Source organism: Cebus imitator, unplaced genomic scaffold (assembly GCF_001604975.1).
Source record: "Cebus imitator isolate Cc_AM_T3 unplaced genomic scaffold, Cebus_imitator-1.0 Scaffold12, whole genome shotgun sequence".
In the NCBI taxonomy this organism is placed as follows: Eukaryota; Metazoa; Chordata; class Mammalia; order Primates; family Cebidae; genus Cebus; species Cebus imitator.
Window position 1 is genome coordinate 8,406,024 of NW_016107327.1, and position 26,119 is coordinate 8,432,142.

A 26,119-nucleotide genomic window follows, 5' to 3' on the forward strand; every position below is an offset into this window, starting at 1 on the left:
ACTGAAATGTGGTGGGTCCACTTCTACTGGCATATTTCATTTTCCTAGTGCCTGTGAGGGAGGCAAGTTGTAGCACTCTAGGTGCTGCTTCTAAGGAGTGAGGCTTCTTAATTAATTTAATTTAGTGAAATCATTATTTAACTTGGGCTTTTAGTCATCTTTGTGTCTTTTGGGTTGATTTTTCTCCAGAAAGAAACCTCAAACATTTTGCTTTGAAAATAAGATTTTTAATGGTATTTTCACCCACATGGTCTTATTTTTTTAATTTTTTACTTTTTGAGACAGGGTCTCGCTCTGTTGCCCAGATTGGAGTGCAGTGGCACAATCTCAGCTCACTGCAACCTCTACCTCCCTGGCTCAAGTGATTCTCCTGACTCAGCTTCCCAAGTAGCTGAGATTATAAGCATGCGCCACCATGCTTAGCTAATTTTTGTATTTTTAGTAGAGACAGGGTTTCATCATGTTGGCCAGGCTGATCTCAAACTCCTGACCTCAAATGATCCACCCGTCTCAGCCTCCCCAAGTGCTGGGATTACAGGCATGAGCCACTGTGCCCAGCCCACATGGTCTATTTTTTAATAGCATTAATGATTCCAATTCTAGCAGAATGTAAAAAGCAGCTGAGATACTGATTTCCAGCATGACACAGCGAGGAGGTTGATGAATCTTCTTCCCAAAAAACAGCTAGAAAGCTGGAAGAAGACTGTCAAAAACATCCATTTCAGTTTTGTAAAAATTCACCAAAAACACAATAAACTGAGAAGCATTTGTTCATGAAAACTACTAACCTTTGGGTAGGAACAGAATGCATCTGTGGTGTTCTTGCCTATCATCACTCCCATTCCCTCCTCACCAGCTCTGTCAATGTGGTAGTTCAACCAGGCTGGGAAAACCAGCAGCCTTACTGCTGCTGCCAGGAGGGGTTCGCTCTGTTTGGAGGATTGTCTGTTATATAGGCCAACTCAGTGGTACACGAACATGTAAAGGCCAGTAGCTTTACTAGCTTGACTTTACAGTCCTCTTTGGAACAAGCAATGGACCCGTGGTCTACTGGGGGACTTAGTAGGTGGTTCTGAGAGATGAGACAGCTATTAGGGGCTTGCTCTTTTTTTATGTATCTCAGATTGAACTTAGTCTGTATATATGAGCAGTAGGGATGGAGCAGGCTCACATATTCCTGGCCAGTGGAGCCTGCGTACACACACAGAGGAGCACTGAAAGAGCTAGCAGAAAGTAAAAGCCAGGGCAGATGTGAAAACAGCCTGAGGTTTGCATGTACTCCCTAGCCCACATAGACAGTCAGGAGCAGAGAGAAACCAGTCTGGCCCAAGGTGTTGTCGCAAAATCTCTGACTAGTCTTTGCCAGAACACTAAGCTATGCAGACATGAAGATGACCCTTAGAACCCAGAATTAAAAATAAAAACAAGAAAAAAATTTGAGTAAAGACATCAGCAGCTGTAGCTTATATGGGAGACAGATTTCACGTTCACAGATTTAGTCCAGGAAAATTGCTAAATAAGCAAAACAACAATAACAACAAATCTTGTGGGGAAAGTCAGATTTCACAGTTGCCACCGTATGTTATGTAAAAAGTTCAGTGCTCAACAGAAACATGAGAGACATTCAGAGAAGCAAAATGTGATCTGCGTGTAGTAAAAAAGTGGTCAGTAGGAACTATCTCTGAGTGTCTGTCCTCAGATGTTGGATTTAGCCTAAAAAGACTACAGAGCAGTTCTTTAAATTTATTCAGAAATCAAAAGGAAACCATGTTTAAAGAATTGAAGCAAAAAGACTCAGTGAATACAAAACCTCAATAAAGAGATATAAATAATTTACAGAAAGGAAAATAAAGAACCAAATGGAAATTCTGGAGGTAAAAGTACACTAACTGAACTGAAAATGCTCTAGAGGGACTCAGCAGATATGACATGGCAGAAGAAAGAATAAGTGAACTGGAATGTAAAGCAAATGAAGTAATTCAATTAAAAAAAAACAGGTTTTTTTTTTTTTTTTTTTTTTTTTTTTTTTTTGAGACGGAGTTTCGCTCTTGTTACCCAGGCTGGAGTGCAATGGCGCGATCTCGGCTCACCGCAACCTCCGCCTCCTGGGTTCAGGCAATTCTCCTGCCTCAGCCTCCTGAGTAGCTGGGACTACAGACATGCGCCACCATGCCCAGCTAATTTTTTGTATTTTTAGTAGAGACGGGGTTTCACCATGTTGACCAGGATGGTCTCGATCTCTTGACCTCGTGATCCACCCGCCTCGGCCTCCCAAAGTGCTGGGATTACAGGCTTGAGCCACCGCGCCCGGCCGAAAAACAGGTTTTTTTTTTAATTGAAGAAATGTGAACAGAGCCTCAGACACCTGTGAGATACCAAATATAGCAACCAACATACATGTAATATGAATCCCAGAAGAAGGGAAGAGAGGATTAGAACAGTATTTGAAGAAATCAATTTGTTGAAAAATGTTACTTTACAGATTCAAGAAGTTCAGTGAGTCCCAAGTAAGATAAACAGAGATCTAGACGCATTATAATCAAACTGGTGAAAGACAAAAGAGAAAATCTTGAAAGCAGCAAGAGGGAAATTATTCAACATATATGGGGGAACAACAGTGTAATTAGTGGCTAACTTCTCATCAAAAACAGTGGAAGCCAGAAAGTAGTAGAATGACACATTCAACATGCTGGGGGAAAAAAAACTTGTCAATCAAGGATTTGATATATAGCAAAACTATTCTTCAAATGTGAAAGAGAAATAAAAACATTCCCAGATGAATGAAAATGAAGAGATTTGTTGCTAGCAGCCATATCAGTAATGACATTAAATATAAATAGGCTAAATACTTAACAAAAAATAGAGATTGCCAGATCAGATTTTTTAAAAAACAAAACCCAGCTATATGCTGTCTGTAAGAGCCATACCTTAGAGGAAAAGACACAAGTAGTCTGGAAGTAAAAGGATGGAAGAACCACACAGACAGTTACCATAAGACAGCTGGGTATAGTGGCTATATTAAAATCAGACAAAATAGACTTTATAATAGGAAATATTACTGGAGAAAAAAATAGGGACATTTAATAATGATAAAAGTGTTCATGCAGTAGGAAGATATAACAGTTCTAAATACATATACACCTAAAATAGCACCCCAAGATACGTGAAGCAACAAGTAATAGAAGAGAAAAATAGATTATTTAACAGTAGTAACTGGAGATTTCAGTACTGTGCTCTCAGCAGTTGATAGAACAACTCAGTAGAAAAGCATGAATATAGAAGTACATAGAAGACTTCAACAACACTATCAACCAACTGACATAACTGAAATGTATGTGAAACTCCACCAGTTGATTTCAGAATACACATTCTTCTCAAATGCACATGGAATATTCTTCACAACAGATAGTATGCTGGTTGTCAAAACAACCCCCAAGTTTTAAAAGATTGAAATCATATAAAGTATGTTCTCTGACCATAGCAGAGTTAAATTTGAAATTCACAACAGAAAAAATCTAGGGAAACCCCATTTATTTGGAAATTAAATATACTTCTAAATAGTTTGTGGGTCAAAGAGGAAATTACAATGGATATTAAAATATTTTTAATCAAATGAAACAGAAATACAACATATCAAAATTTATAGATGCCGCTTAAAGTAGTGCTCAAAGAGAAATTTATATCTGTAAACACATATATCAGAAATAAATGAAGGTCTCAAAAGAAGAAAGGGCAAACTAAGTTCAGAGTAAGCAGGAAGAAGGATATAATAAAATTTAATGTGGAGATTAATGAAATAAAAAAAGAAAAATAATGTAGATTAATGTTGATTCTTTGAAAACATCAGCAACATTGACAAACCTCTGGCTAGTCTGACCAAGAAAATAAGAGAAAAGAGGCCAGGCATGGTGGCTCATGCCTGTAACCAAAGCACTTCGGGAGGCCAAGGCAGGAAGATCACTTCAGCCCGGGAATTCAAGACCAGCCTGGGTAACGTAATGAAACACCATCTCTACAAAAAGACTTTTTTAAACGATTAGCTGAACATGGTGGAACATACCTGTAGTCCTAGCTACTTGGGAGGCTGAAATGGGAGGACCACTTGAGAGGTTAAGGGTGCAGTGAGCCGTAATCATGCTACTGCACTCCAACCTGGGTGACAGAGTAAGACCCTGTCTGAGAGAGAAAGAGAGAGAGATACTAGTTATCAAAACTGGAAATGAAGGAAATGATGCTCCTACTGACCCTGTAGAAGCTAAAAGGATTGTGTATTGTAAAGAACTTCAGATTTTGAATAACTTTATGACAGAAAATTAGTTGATTTAGATGAAATGGGCAAATTCCCAGAAAGGCACAAATTAGGAAAACTGACTCAAGAAGAAATGAAAAATCTGAATACATTCATAACAAGTAAATAAAAATCAGTAGTAATTTAAAAATCTTTCTTAGGTTTTTTGTTTTGTTTTGTTTTTGTTTTTGTTGGGGGGACAGAGTCTCACTCTGTTGCCCAGGCTGGAGTGCAGTGGTGTGATCTCGGCTCACTGCAACCTCTGCTACCCAGGTTCAAGCAATTCTCCTGCTTCAGCCTCCCGAGTAGCTGGGATTACAAGCACCTGCCACCACGTGATTTCATCATCTTGGCCGGGCTGGTCTTGAACTCCTAACTTCGTGATTCACCTGCCTCGATCTCCCAAAGTGCTGGAATTACAGGCATGAGCCATCATGCCCAGCCTCTTTCTCAGGTTTTTAGAAAAAGAAAAGCTTAGTCCCAATTGGCTTTATTAATGAATTCTATCAAATATTTAAAGAAGAAATTTAAAAAAAAATTCTTTTAAAAACTAAAGAAAGAGGGAATAACTCCCAAGTTATTCTATGAAGTGAGTTACCCTGCTCTTAAGCCAGACAAAACAAATCATAAGAAAATGAACAATATTTCTCATGAATATAGGGACAAATATATTAGCAAAATATTAGAAAACCAAATTTGGCAGCATATAAAAGAATTATACACCATGATTGAGTGAGATTTATCTCAGGAATGCATAGTTGGTTTAACATATAAAAATTAATGTAATACATTATTTTCATAGAATAAAGAACAAAAATACATGATCATTTCAATAGGTTCAGAAAAATCATGACAAAATCTAGCATCTATTCATAGTTAAAACTCTCAACAAACTAGTAAAAGAACCTGATAAAATCTGTGAAAATCCTGTAACTAACATTGTCTTTAACAGGAGAAAACTGGGGCTGGGTGCGGTGGCTCACGCCTGTAATCCCAGCACTTTGGGAGGCCGAGTCGGGTGGATCACCTGAGGCTGGGAGTTCAAGACCAGCCTGACCAACATGGAGAAACCCCATCTCTACAAAAAATACAAAATTAGCTGGGCGTAGTGGCACATGCCTGTAATCCCAGCTACTCCAGAGGCTGAGGCAGGAGAATCACTTGAACCCGGGAGGCAGAGGTTGCAGTGAGCCGAGATCATGGCATTGCACTTCAGCCTGGACAATAAGAGCGAGACTCTGTCTCAAAAAAACAAAACAAACCAGAAGAAGAGTGAATGCTTTTCCCCTAAGATCAGGAGCAACATAAGAATGTTCACTTTCACCACTTCTATTGAAAATTGTAATGAAATTTTTAGGGATGCAATAGGCAGTGCAATGGGAAAAAAAAAAAAAGCGCATCCAGATTGGAAAGGAAGAAAGAAGATTGTCTTTATTCACAAATGAGATCATCATATATATAGAAAATCCCAAGGAAATTATAAAAATAGTTGAAGGCAGGGTATGGTGGCTCATGCCTATAATCCTCACGCTTTCAGAGACTGAAGTAGCAAGATCACTTGAGACCAGCCTGGGCAACATAGTGAGATCCTGTCTCTACAAAAAATAAGAAAAGTAGCTTGGCATGGTGGCATGTGCCTATAGTCCCAGCTACTCGAGAGGCTGAGGCAGGAGGATCGCCAAAGCTCAGGAGTTTGTGGATGCAGTGAGCTATTACCACCACTGCACTACAGCCTGAGTGACAGAGCAAGACCTTGTCTGTTAAATAAATAAGTAAATACAACTGTAGTTTTATTTCAAAAATATTTTTTTATAGAGATGGGGTTTTACTATGTTGCCCAGGCTAGTTTCAAACCCCTGGCCTCAAGCGATCCTCCCATCTTAGCCTCCCAAAGTGCTGGGATTACAGGTATGAGCCATTGCACATAGCTCAAAGTTTTATATATTAGTAATGAACAGTCATGTTTATAAAAAGGAAATTAAGAAAACAATTCCATTCACAACAGCATTGAAAAGGAAAAAATATTTAGGAACGTAACACCAAAGAAGTATCAGATTTTTACATTGAAAACTGTAAAACCTTTTTGAGAGGAATTAAAGAACATCTTAAAAAATGGAGAGATGTAATATTGTTAAGATGGAAATTTTTCCTAAATTGATTCAACGTAATCCCTATCAAAATTACAGCAGGCTTTTTTTTTTTCTTGGTAGAAATTTAGGCCAGGCACAGTGGCTCATGCTGTAATCCCAGCACTTTGGGAGGCCGAGGCGGGCAGATCATGAGGTCAAGAGATCGAGACCATCTTGGCCAACATGGTGAAACACCATGTCTACTAAAAATACAAAAATTAGCTGGGCATGGTGGTGGGCACCTGTAGTCCCAGCTACTTGGGAGGCTGAGGTAGGAGAATTGCTTGCAGCCAGGAGGCAGAGGTTACAGTGAACCGAGATTGTACCACTGCACTCCAGCCTGGGGACAGAGTGAGACTCCATCTCAAAAAAGAAAAAAAAGAAACACAAAGAAATTCATAAATTTATCCTAAAATTTATTTGGAAATGCAATAGCCAATGTTGACAAAGATAAAGTTGGGGGACTTAAATCAATTGATTTGAAAATTCAGTACTAAGCTAGAATAAACAAGGCATTATGGTATTGGTGTAGGAATAGGCATTTATGATGAATTGATTTTCAACAGAGGTGCCAATCACAATGAGGAAAGGATTATTTTTTTAACAAATGATATTGGAACAATCAGATATCCATATACAAACCAGCCCACAAATAAACAGTCTTAGATCCTTGCTTGACATTTTTAACTCAATGGATCACAGACCTAAATGTAATGCTAAAACTGGAAAAGTATTAGAAGAAAACATAACAAAAAACCTTTAATGGCCTTGGATTTGGCAGGTTCTTAGATATGACACCAAAAACATAAGTCATAAAATAATTGATAAATTGTATTTTATTTAAATTAAGACCTTCTACAATTCAAAAAACTCCATTAAGAAAATGAAAAGGTAAGCCACAGCCTAGGAGAAAATATCTGGAAACCATAATGTCTGAACTGTATCCAAAATATATAAAGAATTCTTACATCTCAATGAGATGACCTACAGCCCAATTTGAAAATGGTCTAAAGGAAATTAGTTTGGTGATTTCTCAAAGAACTTAAAACAGGATTACCATTCAAACCAGCAATCTCATTATTTGGTATATACCCAAAAGACTGTAAATTGTTCTATCACAAAGATAAAGGCACGTGTGTGTTCATCACAACACTAGTCACAATAGCAAAGACATGATCAACCTAAATGCCCATCAGTGGTAGACGGGATAAAGAAAATGTGGCACATATACACCATGGGAAACTATGCAGCCAAGCGCAGTGGCTCACACCTGTAATCCCAGCACTTTGGGAGGCCGAGGTGGGCAGATCACCTGAGGTCAGGACTTCAAGACCAGCCTGACCAACATGGTGAAACCCCATCTCTACTAAAAATACAAAAATTAGCCAGGCATGGTGGCACAGGCCTATAATCCTAGCTACTCAGGAGGCTGAGGCCGGAGAATCACTTGAACCCAGGAGGCGGAGGTTGCAGTAAGCTGATATCACACCATTGCACTCCAGCCTGGGCAACAAGAGTGAAACTCTGTCTCAAATAAATAAAGAAAGAAAGAAAGAAAGAAGGAGATCATGTCCTTTGCTGCAACATGGATGGAGGTAGAGGCCATTTTCCTTAGTGAGTTAACGCAGGAACAGAACACCAGATGTCGCATACTCTCACTTATAAGTGGGAACTAAACATTGAGAACACATGGACACAAAGAAGGTAACAGCTGACACCAGGGCCTACTTGAGGGTGAGGGATGGGAGGACAGAGAGGACTGAAAAACTACCTGTTGGGTACTATGCTTATTACCCGGGTGATGAAACAATCTGTACGTCAAACCCCTGTGATACACAGTTTACTTATATGACAAACCTGGGCATGTACCTCTCAACCTAAAATAAAAGTTTAAAAAAATACAAGTTAAAAACAAATAAATAGGCCGGGCGCAGTGACTCACACCTGTGATGCCAGCACTTTGGGAGGCTGAGGCAGGCGGATCACCTGAGGTCAGGAGTTCAAGACCAGCCTGACCAACATGGAGAAACCCCGTCTCTACTAAAAATACGAAATTAGCCAGTCGTGGTGGCACATGCCTGTTATCCCAGCTACTCGGGAGGATGAGGCAGGAAAATTACTTGAACCCAGGAGGCAGAGGTTGTAGTAAGCTGAGATCGCACCGTTACACTTCAGCCTGGGCAACAAGAGCAAAACTCTGTCTCAAAAATAAAATAAAAATAATAAATAAAATTATAATGTTGAGGCTGGACACAATGGCTCATGCCTGGGAGGCTGAGGCAGGTGGATCACCTGAGGTCAAGTGAAACCCTATCTCTACTAAACATACAAAAATTAGCTGGGCGTGGTGGTGCGCACCTGTAGTGGCTGAGGCAGGGGAATCACTTGAACCCAGGAGGCGGAGGTTGCAATGAACCAAGATCGCGCCACTGCACTCCAGTCTGAGCGACAGTGAGACTTCATCTCAAAAAAAAAAAAGATAATGTTGATACTTATGAAAAATAAAACTGATCTAAAGACATGAACAGATATTTCACAAAAGAAGATATCTACTGTCTTCTTAATAATAAGTTAATAGTAATAGATTAATAAGTACATAGGAAGGTGTTTGGCATCACTGGTCATTAGAGAAATGTAAATTGAAAACATGATGAGTTATCACCCCACACCCACTCGCATAATTTCTTGAAAAGATACAGACAGTACCAAATGCTGGTAAGGATGTGGAGAAACCAGAACATTCATAAATTGCTGGTGGGCATCTATACATCCACTTTGGAATACAGTTTGGTAGTTTCTTAGAAGACTAAACATAAAGTGACTACAACGTAGCAATTCTATTCTTAAGAATCATCCAAGAGAAATGAAAATATGTGGCCCCAAAAAAACTCATACATGAGTGTTCATATTGGCATTATTCATAAGAACCCCAAAGTGGAAATAATTCTAAATGTCCATCAACTAGTGAATATATAAACAAGATATAGCATCTATGTACAATTTGGAATACTATTCAATAATCAGAAGGAATGGGCTATTAATACATTGCTACAGCATGGATGAACGTCAGAAATACTCTGCTAAGCTAAAGAATCCAGTCACAAAAGAATACATAGAGTATTATTCCATTTGTGTGAAATATCCAGAACAAAGCAAATTTATGGAGATGGAAAGTATACCAGTGGTTTATTGGAGAAAGAGATGAACTGCAAATAGACTCAAAGGAAATTTTTGGCTAATGAAAACTTTCAAACTGGATTGTGGTGATGGTTGCATCTTCATTTAACTTAATTTATTAATTTGTTCATTAACAATCATTCACTTTACAATAAGTGAATTTTATGGCACGCAAATCCTCCCTGAGAGCTGTAAAGTAATAGTGCTCAAAGCATAGTGCTTAAATCCTGTCTTTTAGGATTTAGGACATTTTTTTTTCCCCTACGTATATAACTTTACCTATTTGACCACTAGTTTCTAGTCTCTTTTTCATTTATTGTATTTTTCTTTTCTTCTTAAATTCCGAGTGAGGTTTATACTTTTCTCCTCAATACTTAATTCAGAAGAGGGAGGATTTTTAATTGGCTGCTGTGGTTTAATGCTAATTCTTCTCAAATGAGAATTGGATTCAATGAGCCATTAAGATCTCTCTCTTCCAGCCTTGGGTACATCAAGGAATCTGCCCTCTCTCTCTCTCTGTCTCTCTTTCTCTTTCTCTCTTTTTCCTATTTGAAAATAAGCTCGTGATCCTAATGGTAGAATATGTATCCGTTCTTTGGACCACCTACACATCAAAATGTGCTGACATTTGAAATACGACAAAATCATACTTAGCAATATAGCATTCCCATGATGTCATTGGGTCTCCACTGAATGCCGGCATGTTCAGAAAGTGACTCAGGAGGATGTTTCAGTGGTACCGGAGGAGAATTGGGCTTATGTGAAGATTCAAAAATACACAGGGAGGGAGGTCATTCAGGGGGCCGAGGGGGCCTTCTTCACTGCTCCAAAAGGCCCCATTTTGGGCTGTTTTCGAAGATATCACATCAACTTCATCAGTTCCGAGTTCTGAGAGAAGGTGTCCGTGTCTCTTTCCAGTCCTGACCTTTTTAAATATCTTCCTCAGATCTGAAAATGCTTAGCATGGGGAAAAAGTGCCTTCAAAGTCATTTTATGTTATCACTATTGTTAATGTTTTTCTCTCTGGAAATTTGAGAAAAAACTTAAGTAGCCAAACATATCAGAATATTTAGCAATGCTTTAAAAAATAATCTCTCATTTTGGTAAATTTGGACGTGTGAAATCTAACTGCATCTTCATAAAATCTCAGGATCCTCTCTTACACATAATGTAAAGCACTCAGGCAGAACAAAGCGAACAAATTGAAGAGAAATGCAGGGGCATGGGTAAGGAAGATGTGGCGTGTGTGTTTATAGTTTTCTCCTAGTCAGTTTCTCCAGCAGATTTCAGTCCTCACATGAGAATTCTTCCTGGATTGAGTAGTGCTTTGTCTACTTGCGTCAGCTTCAAACCAACTCAAGTTCTCAGCATCATTGGAAAGAAGCAGTGGAGGTCAGAGTGAGTTTATGTGGCCAAGAGCTAGCGGGGAGAAGCTTCCCCAGACAGCTGCAGCCACGCTCGTGGGGCCTGAGGAGCCAGCCTGTGCTCCCCTCTTCAAAGCTGCCTCTGTAAGATCCCTTTCTTCCTTTAAAGCTAATGCCATAATGCTACCACCATCTCATGTCCCGAAGACAGTGACGGACCAAAAAACCGAGACTTTGTTTTTCCTATGGCCCTGGGAAAATAACTTTTCGTAGCTTGCTTAGGATAAGTCTCTTGATTTGATTTCATTTATATTTTCTATTGTTAGAGTTTCATTTTTCATGTACATGGAACCAAGATGAGGGTGGCCCTCACTCTCGGGCCGTGCGGTGCTGGGTCAGTGCCTGAGTGTGACCAAGCATCTCAAATGCTGCAGCCTAGGCACCCACTTGCCTCCCCTACCCCTTCCCTAAAACTATGTCATAATGTACTGCTGGCCTGAAACAGGCACATCCATGGGATTTGAGATACACTCGTTTTTTTTTTTCTTTTTAGAGACAGGATCTCTGTATCACTCAGGCAGGGATGCTGTGATGTGATCATACAACAGTATCCTCAAACTCCTGGCCTCAAGCAGTCTTCCTGCCTCAGCCTCCCCAGTGCCAATAGCTGAGACTATTGGCACGTACCACCATGCCAGTCTAATTTTATTTTTCTGTAGAGATGAGATCTTATTATGTTGCCCAGGCACTAGATTCCTACAGTTTGGTGGTATTAGAAATGCCCTGGGCAGTGACAGCAGCGAGGCATACACAGAGGCTCTGGTCTTTTCCATGAAGTGCGTGGTAGAGGGACTGGCATCTCGGGAAGAAAGGAAAGGAAGAAATTCTCAGTGTTTGACTGTGGTCACTATTTGCTGAACCCCTTTCCTCTGGTCTGAATGTCTATGTTCCCCTAAAATTAATATACTAAAATCCTGAGCCCCAAGGTGATGGCAGTAAGAGGTGGGGCCTTTGGGAGGTAGGTAGATCATGAAGGCAGAGCCCTCATGAAAGGCATTAGTGTCCTTGTGAAAGAGGTCACAGAGAGCTGCCTTGCTTCTTCCACCCTGAGGACACCATGAGAAAGTGCCATCTCTGAGCCAGCAGCCCTCACCAGACATGGAATCTGCAGGGGCTGTGATCTTGGCCTCACCAGCCTCCAGAACTGTGAGAGACAAATCTTTATTGTTTGTAAGCTACCCAGCCTATAGTATTTTGTTAAAGCAGTCCAGATGGACTAAGACACCCTCTAATCCTCTGTTGTTTGAGCCATAAATCAAGGAGTCTGAACTAGAAGATACCCAAAGATAGTGCAAAAACCTGATTATAACAAGCTCTGACAGTGTTGACAGTTATCGCTGGTATTCAGGACTAAATGCTAATCACATTTACATTCGATTGTAGCATTACATAATGATCTGCTAGGAACTATATTGATTAATTATCATTGCCTGCTTAATAAAGCATTTGCCAGATTTTAAAATTATGTAATAGACTGATTAAAGTTGGAAATACGCAGCAATCTGAACTTCTTTCACCCCATCTCCAAATTCCACTTTCTCTCATGGTTGATTGTGTTGTAAATGCTACAAGTAGTTAATTGGATTGTTTGTCCCTCCTTTTGCTTTGTTTGGATGTCAGATTTTATGCTTATAGGCTGGGCGTGGTGGCTCATGCCTGTAATCCCAGCCCTTTGGGAGGCCAAGGCAGGAGGATTGCTTAAGGCCAGGAATTCAAAACCAGCCTGGGCAACATAGCAAGGGGCTATTTCTACAAAAAGTTTTTAAAAATTAGGCAAGTATGATTGCTTGTACCTATAGTCCCAGCTACTTGGGAGGCTGAGACAAGAGGATTGCTTGAGCCAGGAGTTCCAGGCTGCACTGAGCTGTGATTGCACTACTGTACTCCAGCCTGAGCCACAGAGGGAGACCTTGTTACACTTATGGCATGGGATTTTCCTTCCCATTACTCCCTAGGATGGAATGCTTGTTCATACTGTCGAAGTGAAATCAAATCCTTCTCAGACATGGTCTCATGTAAGTCCTACAACCTGGAGTGCATTGTGGGTACAGAAGTTGGGCAGGGAGTCAAGGACCCGGAATGGGGGACATTTTGTAAAATTAGAAAATGCTAGAACCTGATGTCCTAAGTGTTTTAAAGCAGCATATATGAGATAATGTATGTGAAATGGCTGGTGGTGGAAAAGTGCTCTGCAGACACAGAGCATTATGCAGAGTCATACGGACCTAGACCAAGACTTAATTTTGACCTAGCTTTGAGTCTTGTCTGCCACTATTTAGGTGTGTGAATCATTTTTTCTCATCTGTAAACAGTGTAATAATAATGTCTATTTATTGAGAGGATTAAATAATATGTAGACAGCCCTAGATTAATGTTAGGTTGACAGGTCTTCCTTGACTTAACAGTCTGCTGTTTTAATTCTCTCATGAAATTAAGCAGTGATTTCCTGGGTCTGAATTTACTATTTGTATTCACTAGTTCTAGGTAGTAAATCTAGCTATGGACTGTCTATTCTGGACACTGCTCAGAATTCAGCATGCATGAAGACAAGGTCTCTCACAGCATATTTAATCAGTTATTGTCTCACAAAAGAAGCAATTGATACACCATTCACAATGTTTTTAAACCTATATAAAGAGTCATTGATTCAGAATATTTGCTCTCCATGTGAAAATGTATGTTTGGTGGTTACCATGGAGACCACCCTGCTGACTGTTCTGTGATCACTCACTAGCCTTAATTATACACTGGAATTGCCAGAGAGCCTTCAAAGCTGTCTCCATAACAACACTTCCTTGTGGGTAACATGACCACCATCGCTGACCATGTTTCCCATATAGGAGTTTCCCTCAAGAGGCAAGTCAGCTGGTAAATTTCAGCCTCTTTGATGTATCCTTATGAAGATCTCTTAGCTGCCTAGGAATTTTTCTGAGTTTCAACTACCTATCTCTCCTGCTATTTTTCCAGGTTTCAGGAGCTTGAGTGAAGGTAGTGGCAGGGTCTAACGTCTTTCTTCAGTGACATATTGACATGTGTCTTGATCTATTGCCACAATATTGAACTAAGAAGGAGACTTGGTTATGTTAGTGTAAACTAGATAAAATTAAACCTGTTTGAAATATACGATGAACTCATGAAAGTGTTGTCAACAGATGTTATTCAGGTTCCACATTTAGAATTTTAGAATGTCTCCAAGACCTTTCGTAAAATTCTCAATGTTTCTGGTGGAATTAAGAGAAAAAGATGAATTTCTTTTAATGTGGAATCACACAGATTTCATGACTTCTAAATAACGTAGATATTTTTAACCCTTCACTAAGTTTTTGAGATACATTTGTAGGGAAGTTTCAAGACTTAACATTGAATCATACCTTGAACTTCTGAGGAGGTGACAAGTAAACAAATCTCTCATATTCTGTAATCATAGTTCTTATAGGTTCAATTTCTGTACTCTCTCTCTCTCTCTCTCTCTCTCTAGACTACAGGGGAAAGCCTGTAATTATGTTTACAAAGCCCATCACACTTTGCTCTCACTAGCTCAAGTCTATGCTGAACAGAGTTGATTCTCTTCATTTTTCTACTTTGTATTCTATTACTACTGTTGTTTCTTTCTTTCTTTCTTTTGAGATGGAATCTAGCTCTGTCACCAGGCTGGAGCACCGTGGCGCGATCTTGACTCACTGCAACCTCTGCCTCCTGGGTTCAAGCGATTCTCCTGGCTCAACCTCCCAAGTAGCTGGGACTACAGGTGTGCACCACCATGCCCAGCTAATTTTTGTATTTTTAGTAGAGACGGGGTTTCACCATGTTAGCCAGGTTGGTCTCTATCTCCTGACCTCATGATCCCCCTGCCTTGGCCTCCCAAAGTGCTGGGATTACAGGCGTGAGCCACCGCGCCCCGCCGGTTATTTCTTTCTTTCTAGTCATCTTTGCCTTCCCATCCTGATTGCCGCTATCTCTCAGGTGGGGAGCCTGTTACTGTCTTTCTCCACCCCCTGGATGGGGAACAGTAATCACAAAAGAAGGGCTCGTCTCCCCAGTTCACTGTTTGAGGTTCTTCCCATCTTAGCTGCTCACTTCTTCCCATCACATTTCAAAGCTCCTTTCAGATATAACTTCCTGATAGCAGTTTAGCATTCCTTTTCTTCCTTCGGTTTTTATTCAACACCTTCATATGTTCTGGAAGGGTCTGATGAAAATACACTGTTAAACCACATGAAGCTGTAGAGTAATGTAACTTTTATGTTGAAAGAGCGTACTTAAAAAATCTAATTATGGCTGTTACCTAATTAAATCATTTTTCTTTTTCACTGTCTCAGCAGCTATGGCAATGAGAATAATTTTTCATGGAAAATTAAAACCTAGAGGCGGCAGCATAATTTCCTTTGCAGACTCTAGCTCAACAATAATAACAGCATGTCTGATGTCTTTCCATGACATCACTGATGAGGCGACAGGAACATGAAGTAGCAAGTTTGGGAGCTGCCATTCACATGGAAACAGCCAGCCAAGAAGTTAGTTATCTGGGAATTGTTTGTTTATGAACAAGGTTTCCCGGAGGGAATGTGGGAGGGGAAATACAGTTTTAGATTCAGGAAAACTTTTAAATTCCATTTCCTATTGTCAGAATAATTCATAGATAAATGAGCGCTATGAGTGAACAGTTTGCTATTTTGAATAAGGTTCTCGGTTTTTTGTTTTTTTTTTTTCATTTCCAGTTATGTTGTCTTCATTTTTTCTGGGCTATTTTTAGTGCCTTTGATCATCACAATCTTCTGTGTTGCAAAAATATGATAACAATTCTGTTTCGCAACTTCTGACCTGAATGAATTTGCACATTTATCATTTGTTCATTTACTGAGGAGATGTCTTTACTTTCTGCAAATTTTCTGACTCTAAGGTTTTTATGGGTGCCGTTAGATAATTTAAAAGAAAAAAGAAAAAGAAAGTCGTTTCTGCAACATAAAGACCAGTTAATTGGGAACATTTGCAAGGCCTCCTCGAGGGGATGAATTGATGTGTGCCTGGCTTATTGTAGGATGGTACTGAATAAACACATGTGGAGTGAGTGCTCTCTCATAAACTGATTTTATTCTGCACACCTTTGCACTCCCATCAGAAACAGAGAAAGATGGAATTCTGCATGTGTCTCGCAAAGTAACTTCATCGCCCCATGGTCTTGTGATATACCCATTCCTTCCTTTCCTTGTGCCATTTATTCTGTTGGGGTTTGCTTTTCTTTGTGAAGACCCTCTGTGTGTATCCCTAAAACTAAGTTCCCTAGGGTGTGGCCGAACATAGGGCAATTAGCAAAGAGCATGTCAGGTTCTGCGGGTGCCCAAACCAGAGGGCAGACCATGGCCAGGGCCGACGGCCTATGTCGGTGGAGTAACTGCCCAGATGAAGCAGCTCTCGGGAAATTTGAAGGAGCAAACTTTTTTATGGTAAAGCCAAGTTTGGATGCATCAATGATAGAATGGCATGACATGTAGCTTTGAAAGATTGTTTAGCAGATATTGACTTGTTGCAGTTTTGTGAAAATAACTGTTCTGTTACATTGTGCCTTTGAGACATCTTGGTGGCCTGATACCCAGAGGCCTCTTCACACTTGTTTTCCTGTTCTATTTCCCAAACGTGGAATTTGTGTAAAGTGTAGTCATTCGCCCATTTTTTACTGTGCAAAATTGCTCTCCTCTTTCAAAAAGTAGTCCAAACTTGCTTTTTCTCCTTCTTGCTTTCTTTCTTTTTTTTTTTTTTTGAAACAGTCTCACTCTGTCACCAAGACTGGAGTGCAGTGGTTTGATCTAAGCTCACTGCAATCTCCTCCTCCTGATTCAAGCGATTCTCCTGCCTCAGCCTCCTGAGTAGCTGGGACTGCAGGCCCGCGCCACCATGCCCAGTTAATTTTTGTATTTTTTTTTAGTAGAGATGGGGCTTCACCATGTTGGCCAGGCTGGTCTCGAACTCCAGACCTCAAGTGATCCACCTGCCTCCACCTCCCAAAGTGCTGGGATTACAGTCATGAGCCACTGCCCCCGGCCCCTTTTCCCCTTCTTGACTCTACACTGGCAGTTTGCACTAACCTGGTCATTTTTTAGGTGAAGATTTTTGGTGTTGCTTTTTTTGGGTATAAGTAGACTGTGTCTAATTTTAAGGCCAGACAGTGAAGTATGAGCAAATGGTGCTTGTTTATAGGACTCCAAAATAGCCAGTCAAGTATGCAACAAGAAAAGTTTTTAAGTCAATAACTAATTGCTTTGTATCATGTGAATACAACTAGCCCTGAGACTGAATTTGTAATTTTGGTTCTTTCTGAGCAGTTTGACAGAAGAAGGGTTGTGGGGGAGGATCGTGTGGGGAACAGGGACTCCCTGGCTACATTTCCATGTCAGTCCTCTAGTGTGGGCTCTGGGGTGGGGCGGGGTGGGGTGGGGTGCGGCTTGCTGCACAGGGAGCAGGCCCAGGGTTTCCTCTGTGTTCTAGAAGAATTTTGTCTTGTTTCTTTCCTGCCTCACCCTCAGGCCATTATTTCCTACTTGGCGCTCTGTGTGTTTTCTGCACTATTTTCCAGTGTGGTTACAGTTGGCCTTGAATATAGTAGGTGATTAGTCAAGATTTGATAAATCAAATGCCCACCACTTTCTCTTTTCTCCCTGTCAGGAGAAGTAAAGGAAAACAGAAAAGTAATAATAATCAGGTAACTGTACTTCCCAGCAATCCACCTGCTATATCAGCCTGTGAGCCCAAGGAAGGCAGGACACATCTTAGGGTTGCATCCCCAACATCTAGCAGAGCACCCAGAGGCATAATTTGAATTGCAAAAGATTTGGTGATTTTTACAATACTTTCAAAATTTGTCGTCCACATGGAATTAAGAGCCATTGTTGGCCGGGCGCGGTGGCTCAAGACTGTAATCCCAGCACTTTGGGAGGCCGAGGCGGGTGGATCACGAGGTCAAGAGATCGAGACCATCCTGGTCAACATGGTGAAACCCCGTCTCTACTAAAAATACAAAAAATTAGCTGGGCATGGTGGCGCGTGCCTGTAATCCCAGCTACTCAGGAGGCTGAGGCAGGAGAATTGCCTGAACCCAGGAGGCGGAGGTTGCGGTGAGCCGAGATCGCGCCATTGCACTCCAGCCTGGGTAACATGAGTGAAACTCCGTCTCAAAAAAAAAAAAAAAAAGAGCCATTGTTTTCAAGTCTCAGGTTAGTCCTTAGTGCAGTGACTGCCCCTCCCCCTCCAGAAAAGAACGGAAGAATTTACTTTTTCACCCAATGTTAGACTTACCCTCTTGAAATTCGAAGTCTTCAGTTTCAGTGATGCAGTCACCTGTTGCTACCTGTGCCTTGCCCTCTGCCCGCAAAGGGAGGGTTTGTTATCTGTGAAAACATATTTTTTTCCTTCAGTTGGGAGTAGGAGTATTCTCATAACTGCAGGCCTTGCATTCCTGCCTCTGCCTTAGAAATTTCACTGGGAGCAGTGTTGATCTGATTATTCCAAATTGCCAAACATTTGCTGCCATTGGGCTGTGCCATGCAGTGGGCTTTACTTCCTCTGTGCACTCTTAAAATGTCAGGATAAGGGAGTGCAATGCTTTGGCAGTTATTAAATCTCATCTTTCATTGGAGTATGCTATATACGTCTGTCCTTCACAGATAGAGTTCACTTTGAAGCACTGGCAGAGTGCCTTATTTTATCCCCCACCTACAGTTAACTGGCCTGGTGTTGAGCCCATGGGCAGTGACAGTAGATGCATCTTTGGGTTATTGAGCTGCTGCTGTATGAACCACCCAGGTCTGATCAGTCCTGATTGTTTGAAGCCTGTATCTTCTATGAAGTCAGCCATGCTTATTACTATTTTCCTCAAGTTATAGTTGGGCTGTTTAAGAGTGTTTAAGAATCACATAATATATAACCTGGTTCCAATACTCATGCTTTTAGTGAAGGTTTCTTTTACCCTGAACATTTTTTTCATGTTGCCTTGTACAAAGATGTTATGTCAGCTCACGCCTGTCATCCCAGTGCTTTGGGAGACCAGTGTGAGAGGATCGTTTGAGGCCAGGAGTTTGAGACCAGCCTAGGCAACATAGTGAGACCTCGTCTTTACAAAAAAAGAAAAAAATTTGTTAATAGCCAGGTGTAGTGGTGCGTGCCTGTGCTCCTAGCTCTTTCAGAGGCTGAGGTGGGAGGATTGCTTGAGCCCAGGAGTTCAAGACTGCAGTGAGTTATGATCACTCCACTGCATTCTACCCTGGGCAACAGAGCAAGACTCCATCTCAAAAAACAAAACAAAACAAAACATGTTCAAGCAAATCCATGGCAGCTTTATTCATAATAGCACCTAACTGGAGGAAATAGTCCATAAATTTCACCTGTTTGTACAATGGAATCCTCACCGCAGCAGGAAAGGGCACGTAGCCACAGAGGGGATTCGGGATGGGTAAATGGATTAGAAGGAGCCTTCGGTGCTTGGTGCGGTGCTGGGAAGGGCTGGTATCTCTGTCCAGGTGGCAGCTGTGCAGGAGCTAAGGGTGTAAACGTTCAGCGAGCCATGTACTTGAGATTCCTGTGCCTCACACACTACACGGTATTTATGTTATACTTCAGTTTTAAAAATTGGATGTTCCCAGCTACTCGGGAGGCTGAGGCAGGAGAATCATTTGAACCTGGGAGGTGGAGGTTGCAATGAGCCAAGATCACACCATTGCACTCCAGCCTGGGTGACAGGGGAACACTCTGTCTAAAAAAAAAAACCAGATGTGGATGCTGTAATGCTGCCTCGTTCAGAAAGCAGAGCCCCACGTGCTGAACGTGCCCTCCTGCTTGTTGACTGCTGAGAGGACAAACAGGCCCGGCAGCTTACCAGGCAGACCCCTGGGGCCTCTTGCTTTGTGTTGTTCCCAGGTGGTGGTGGATCGGGGCGGTTTCACCTGTCGGAAAAAGGACACCTCTTTCTGGGCGGTGCCCACCGTTTCTCCTGAACATCGTGGTTGGAGAGGGTTTCTAGCAGATCTTGAGCTCGGTGCCAAGGTAAAGAAGGTGAGCTCAGACTTCCCAGTAGCATTGCAGAAGCGTTTCTTGTTCTGGTTTTGCCCCACAGGTGTGGATCGTGCCCCGTCAGGCACGCTCTTCCTTCAGGGGCCGTGACTAATTATGGAAAACGGCACAGCTGCCGCTCCCAGACCGTGAGATTTAACCGAGTGAATGCTGTTGCTCCGGGGCTCTGCCTCTCGCTGGACACTCCTGCTGGGCTGGGACCTCCTGAGTAGCTGGAATGACAGGTGTGGGCCAACACGTCTGGCTAATTTTTCAATTTCTTATAGAGATGGGGTCTCACTAGTTGCCCAGACTGCCCTTGGGCCTTTTCTGAAAGGCTCCAGGTTGGTGAGTCTCCTCTCATGTGGGTGCTGCTTGAATGGCTGAGTCTGACTGTGATGGGGGTGAGCAGTCTCCTAGGGCACCATTACAGCATCCACATCCAATTTCTTTTTTGAGACAGAGTCTTCCCCTGTCACCCGGGCTGGAGTGCAATGGCATGATCTCAGCTCACTGCAACCTCCGCCTTCTGGGTTCAAATGATTCTCCTGCCTTAGCCTCCCAAGTAGCTGGGTGCTTGTGTTTGGACCCCCTCACCCCACGCTTTGCTGCTGTTGCAGTTTTCTCTACAGTTAACTGTACATATAGAAAACCCTCCAGGAAACTGAGAGGCTGATGGAGACTAATGGAGAATAGAGAAATGGAAGGGAAGTAGGTTGTCATATAAGCCAGAAAAACTCACTCTGCAGCTCGGGCAGAGCAGAGCCGCTGTCAGGGTGCACCTTAGGGACACCTGCAGCCCAACCGTCTGGAGAACTGGATGCCAGCCGCCCCAAGACATGAGCTGGCATGGGCCGGGGTGTGGGAATGCAAATGGCATGGTTCCCTGGTCAGGGTCTGAATTTCCGGTGGGTATTTAACTGTAAGCATATTCACCATTATTGAAATAAATAACTTACCCCTTAACTTGTGTCTTTAATTTTTTTTTTTTTTTCAGACAGAGTCTCATTCCGTCACCCAGGATGGAGTACAGTGGCACAATCTCTGCTCACTGCAACCTCCACCTCCCCGGTTCAAGTGATTCTCCTGCCTCAGACTCCCAAGTAGCTGGAACTATAGGCATGCGCCACCACACCCGGCTAATTTTTTGTATTTGTAGTAGAGACGGGGTTTCACCATGTTAGCCAGGTTGGTCTCTATCTCCTGACCTCATGATCCCTCCGCCTTGGCCTCCCAAAGTGCTAGGATTACAGGCATGAGCCCCCGTGCCCGGCTACCATGTCTTTAATTTTGACCCATGACGTCTCTAGAAAATAACCTTAGAAACCATTTAGTCACTCTCTTCATTTTTAAAAGTTCAAAAGGCTAATTATAGAAAAGGTAGAAAGTAAATGAAAAGGAAAAGAAAAGCTTATGGGACTCTTAGAGTATATTCTTCTGTGGGAATTTTTTTATACACGCATTCCTGGATTTGTCTATCTGTTTTTTACAGAAATGGGATTGTTCTTCAGGCCTCTTGGGTTTCTATGTAGCAGTATGGGAATATTTTCCCCTTCTCGGGATGGATGAGGAAATGGAGGCCCAGCCAGATGATTGACTTGCTCACACAGTGCCAGGGCTCACCTGGAGAGGTGGGCTCGCACAGCTGCCCAGTCCTGAGGCTTCTTGCCCTCATAAAGGCCTGAGAAGGCAGCTGCGGGGCCGAGGCTGGGGGGTGGCACCAGGCTTTTCAGTGGCCATGGGCCTTGAACACAGTGCCTGACATGCAACAGGCCTTTGATCAAGGAGAGAAATGAATGAGGCGGGGCACGGTGGCTCACGCATGTAATCCCAGCACTTTGGAAGGCAGATCGCTTGGGCCTAGGGAATCGAGGCTGCCGTAAGCTATGATTGTGCCACTGTGCTCCAGCCTGGGTGACAGGGTGAAACCCTTTCTCAAAAAAAGAAGAGAAACGAATGAAAGGCACTGGCTGTACTGGTGGAGGCCTCATTCCCGCCCTCCCTGTCCTGGTGCCCGGGTCCGGGCAGTTTGTTTTCACCAGCTGCCTTGCTCTCCTTGCCAGCCCCACACTTCCAAAGCCTTGTGGTGGTCTCAAAAGCCTCCAGTGTTCAGTTTGCAGAAAAGGCAGTATATTCTCTCCGGCAGCTGTATGATGACTGTTACCCACTGTACACACTGTAGCGGCTAAAATCCCAGTGGTACGGCTGAGTTCTGATTTTATAAACATGTGATGGAGCCCAGAGGCTTGCCAGGTGAGGGTGGCCAAGGGGCAAACCTGGGCTTCACACACGGCTGATAGGGAGCTCTTAGCCAAACTCTCAGAGTTAATTCATTGAATTTTTTCGGTCATGTCTTTTTCTGTGAAACATCTCAATGACTTTCTACACTTAAAAATATGTTTTCTCTTTGACCCAGTACTTCAACCTGTGAGAACTTATCCTTTAGATAAATTTCCATAAGTATAAAATGGCATATGTGACTGGGCAGGTGGCTCACGTCTATAATCCCAGCACCTTGGGAGGCCAAGGCGGGTGGATCACCTGAGGTCAGGAATTTGAGACCAGCCTGGCCAACGTGGTGAAACCCCATCTCTACTAAACTACAAAAATTAGCTGGGTGTGGTGGCGTATGCCTGTAGTCCCAGCTACTCAGGAGGCTGAGGCAGGAGAATTGCTTGAACCCAGGAGGTGGAGGTTGTAGTGAGTTGAGATCATGTCACTGCACTCCAGCCTGGGCGACAGAGTGAGACTCCATCTCAAAAAAAAAAAAAAGCGGGGGGATAAGTGCAGGGTTATAATTCAGCAATGTTTCTAAGAGCAGAGGATGGAAACAATCCTGGTGTCTATCACTAGGGGCCTGTGCTCTGTCTGGCCAGTGGATACTGTAGAAGAAGAAATTGAGGACACTCTCTGTGTGCTGCCAGGGAAAGATCCCCAAGATACAGTCATTGACTTCCGATGGTTTGTCTCACTGCGATGGATTTATTGGGGTGTAACCCCGTTGTAAGTTGAGGATTATCTGAATTACTAAGTGAAAAATGTAACTGTATGTGTACTATGCTAGCTTTTGTGTAAAAAGAGAAAGAAACTCAGGCTGAATTCATATTCACTTACATGTGCATAAAGAAACTTGAATACATAAGAAACATGACGGGAAATGAGAACTGAGCAGACGGTAGCTAGGCGGGAGGGAGATGCTTCGCTGTGTATTGAGTCTTACAGTTTTGTTTGCAGAACATGATTGTCTCACCTATAAAAGTAAAATTGGAAAAATAAAATAGGCTTCAATATGCTACCCCCAAAATACCATGAAAATGGTTAGTTACATCTTCGTTTTACAAAGTGTAAACCTGGTTACAAGAACCAGTTACAAAGGTGTAACTCTTACTGAATCAGAAAGAGTTGATTGGTCGCTAGAAACTGTATCGGAAGGGAATATGATAGGAGTGGCAATGAGGTGGATCTCCTTGGGGGAGAGAGCAGTGTCCATGGTATGGCGACCTCCTGAGTTGGAGGACGTGGCCTCTGAGACCAATCGGAAAGAGGGCTGCTCCCTGCACATGGGCTTTGTTTGGTTCTGGTCTGTCTGAAAAGCAGTCATGAGCACTTTTGACAGTGACAGGGATCCCGCAGCCTGAGTCCTGCTATATCATGGAAGAGGGACTAGATGCTTTGTCCTGAGCACATGCTCAGTCAGTGACCACTGGAAACATGGCAGGGCCACCAGGCATATCGCCACCCCCCAGCATTTGGGAGATAGCCACACAATCTGCAAATCACATTTTGCTGTAGAGATGAATAAACCAAGTTACTAAGGGGTGCTGCAAGGGGATTGATTCTGAAATGCATACTCCTTGCCTTCAGAAAATGTATGTGTGCCTTGTCCACAGACTTTAAGAGCTCCTTATGAAAAGTAGCCACTGATGGGCATTATTTTCTTCTCAGTAGAGGACACTTGATGGGCTCCTGGCTGCACCCAGACTCGGGGTTGGGGGGTGTGTAGCACGTCAGCAGCCGACATTCCTTTTGTGTGTGGGACCATGGAAAGGAGACAATTCAGATTTCTTTCTTTTCTTTTCTTTTCTTTTTTGAGGGAGTCTCTCTCTGTCACTCAGGCTGGAGTGTAGTGACATGATCTTGGCTCACTGCAACCTCTGCCTCCTGGACTCAAGCAATTCTCCTGCCTCAGCCTTCCAAGTAGCTGGGATTACAGGCACATACCACCATGCCCAGCTAATTTTTGTATTTTTAATAGAGACAGAGTTTCACCATTTTGGCCAGGCTGATCTCAAACTCAAGTGATCCGCCTGCCTCAGCCTCCCAAAGTGCTGGGATTACCGGCGTGAGCCACTGTGCCTGGCCACACAATTCAGATTTCTATATTTTTAGCTTTCATAAAGAGGGGTACCTTATACATTGGAGGGGACAAGATAACACATTTCTTTACTCTGGATCTTTACACTGGGACTTGTGGCAGCTGACGGATTTATTAAGTTAAAGGCTGTCTGCTTTCTTTGGAACATATGCTTGAATGTCTGTAACAACATGTTCATTTTAAACTTAGAAGATAGATTAACATTGAATGGCTTCTCCCAAAACACTGGTTTGCCAGAATCTTAGGGACACTCAGTGTGCAACTCACGCACCTTCTTCGCTTTGGCTGCCAGGAATCATGCGGCCACACTCTGAGGCCCGCCCATGCATGGTGGCCGCCCTAGTGTGGATTTTGTCCTGGCCTCCTTCTGCCTTCTTCTCCTTGGTTTCCCTTTTCCTTCATGTTTCTTACCTACTTCTAATTGATATTCTGAGTCTGAATTCATCCATCTTTTTAAGTTTCTTGAAAATTCTCACTGGAACAAGTCAGGAAATGAATAAATTCCCCTTCCCCTTCAAAGAAAGGTAATAAAGGAAAGAACAAAATTCAGTCCCTGAGAAATACTTTCTAGATGGTCCCTTTATTTTATAGAGGAACCTGAAATACAGGGAGGGGGATGGGTCTGCCTGAGGTTATTCAGCCAGTTTGTGACCCAGCCAGGGAGCACCCAGGACCCTCCCTGCCGGCTCACGGGGTTGGGAGAAGCTCTCTTGGCATCCATACGGAGGACTGCCTCTGGTCTCCTGATAAAACTGCATGCCTAATCTTCCTGGGACCAGCTGCCCCTCTTCTTTAAATAAATAGGATTATCCATGGAACTTTTAAAATACCTTGCTAGGAAAAAGGGGTTTTAAACTATCGATTTTTTCACTATCTTTAGTTTTCCTTTGGCTTCAAGAGTGGCCTTTAATCCACCGCACCCTTGGCATTCCAGTTAACATTCAGTGGCGGAGTGTGCTGGGCTTGTTCATGCTGTTCCTTCTCTGTAGAACACCCTTCCCACCCTTGCTGCCCTGGTAATTCCTGTTTGCCCTTCATGCTTAGCACAGGACTCCGCCCTAATTTGAGGTTTGCTCCCATAACATTCAGAGTCTGTCCATGTCTTAGCACTTACCCTATGATAACATTGACATTTTTGCTTTAGCCAATAGCGTGGGGTGTTGCCAGCGCAGAGTTTGCTTTTCGTGTCACCTCTCTAGTGCCCTGTGTGGTGCTCAGTGAACACAATTTGGCCTCAGCTTCATCCCAGCAAAAACCCAAAGCCCTTTTCCTTTTTCACTTCTAATTCAATAAAAGCGTCTTCTGAAACATTCAGCCTTTTTAAACAAACTTTCGTTTTTTTAAACTCTCCAAGAGAGCAAAGGAGCGTGTCTTAGCTTGATTGCCATGACAAAATATCACAGACTGGGTGGCTTACACAATAGAAATTTACTTTCTCACAGTTCTGGAGGCTGCAATGTCCGAGAATCAGCCAAGAGCAGGGTGCCAGCAGGGTGGATGTCGTGTGAGAGCTCCCTCCTGGGGTTTCAGATGGCTGCCTTCTCCCTGTGCGCTCACATGAACTCTTCTTTGTGCACCTGGGGGAGCTGGGAGGAGAACAACCTGTGGTCTCTTTTTATTTGTTTATGTTTTCTGGTTTCTTTCTTTCTTTTTTTTTTTTTTTTTTTTTTTTTTTTTTTTTTTTTTT

At 42.5% G+C, this 26,119-nt stretch overlaps 1 protein-coding gene across 1 annotated transcript in view; it reads left to right on the top strand.

The window, feature by feature from the left end:
- Positions 1–26,119, top strand: part of TMEM241 (transmembrane protein 241) — a 147,471-nt gene that overhangs the window by 87,810 nt on the left and 33,542 nt on the right. The gene's annotated exons all lie outside the window — the stretch shown is intronic.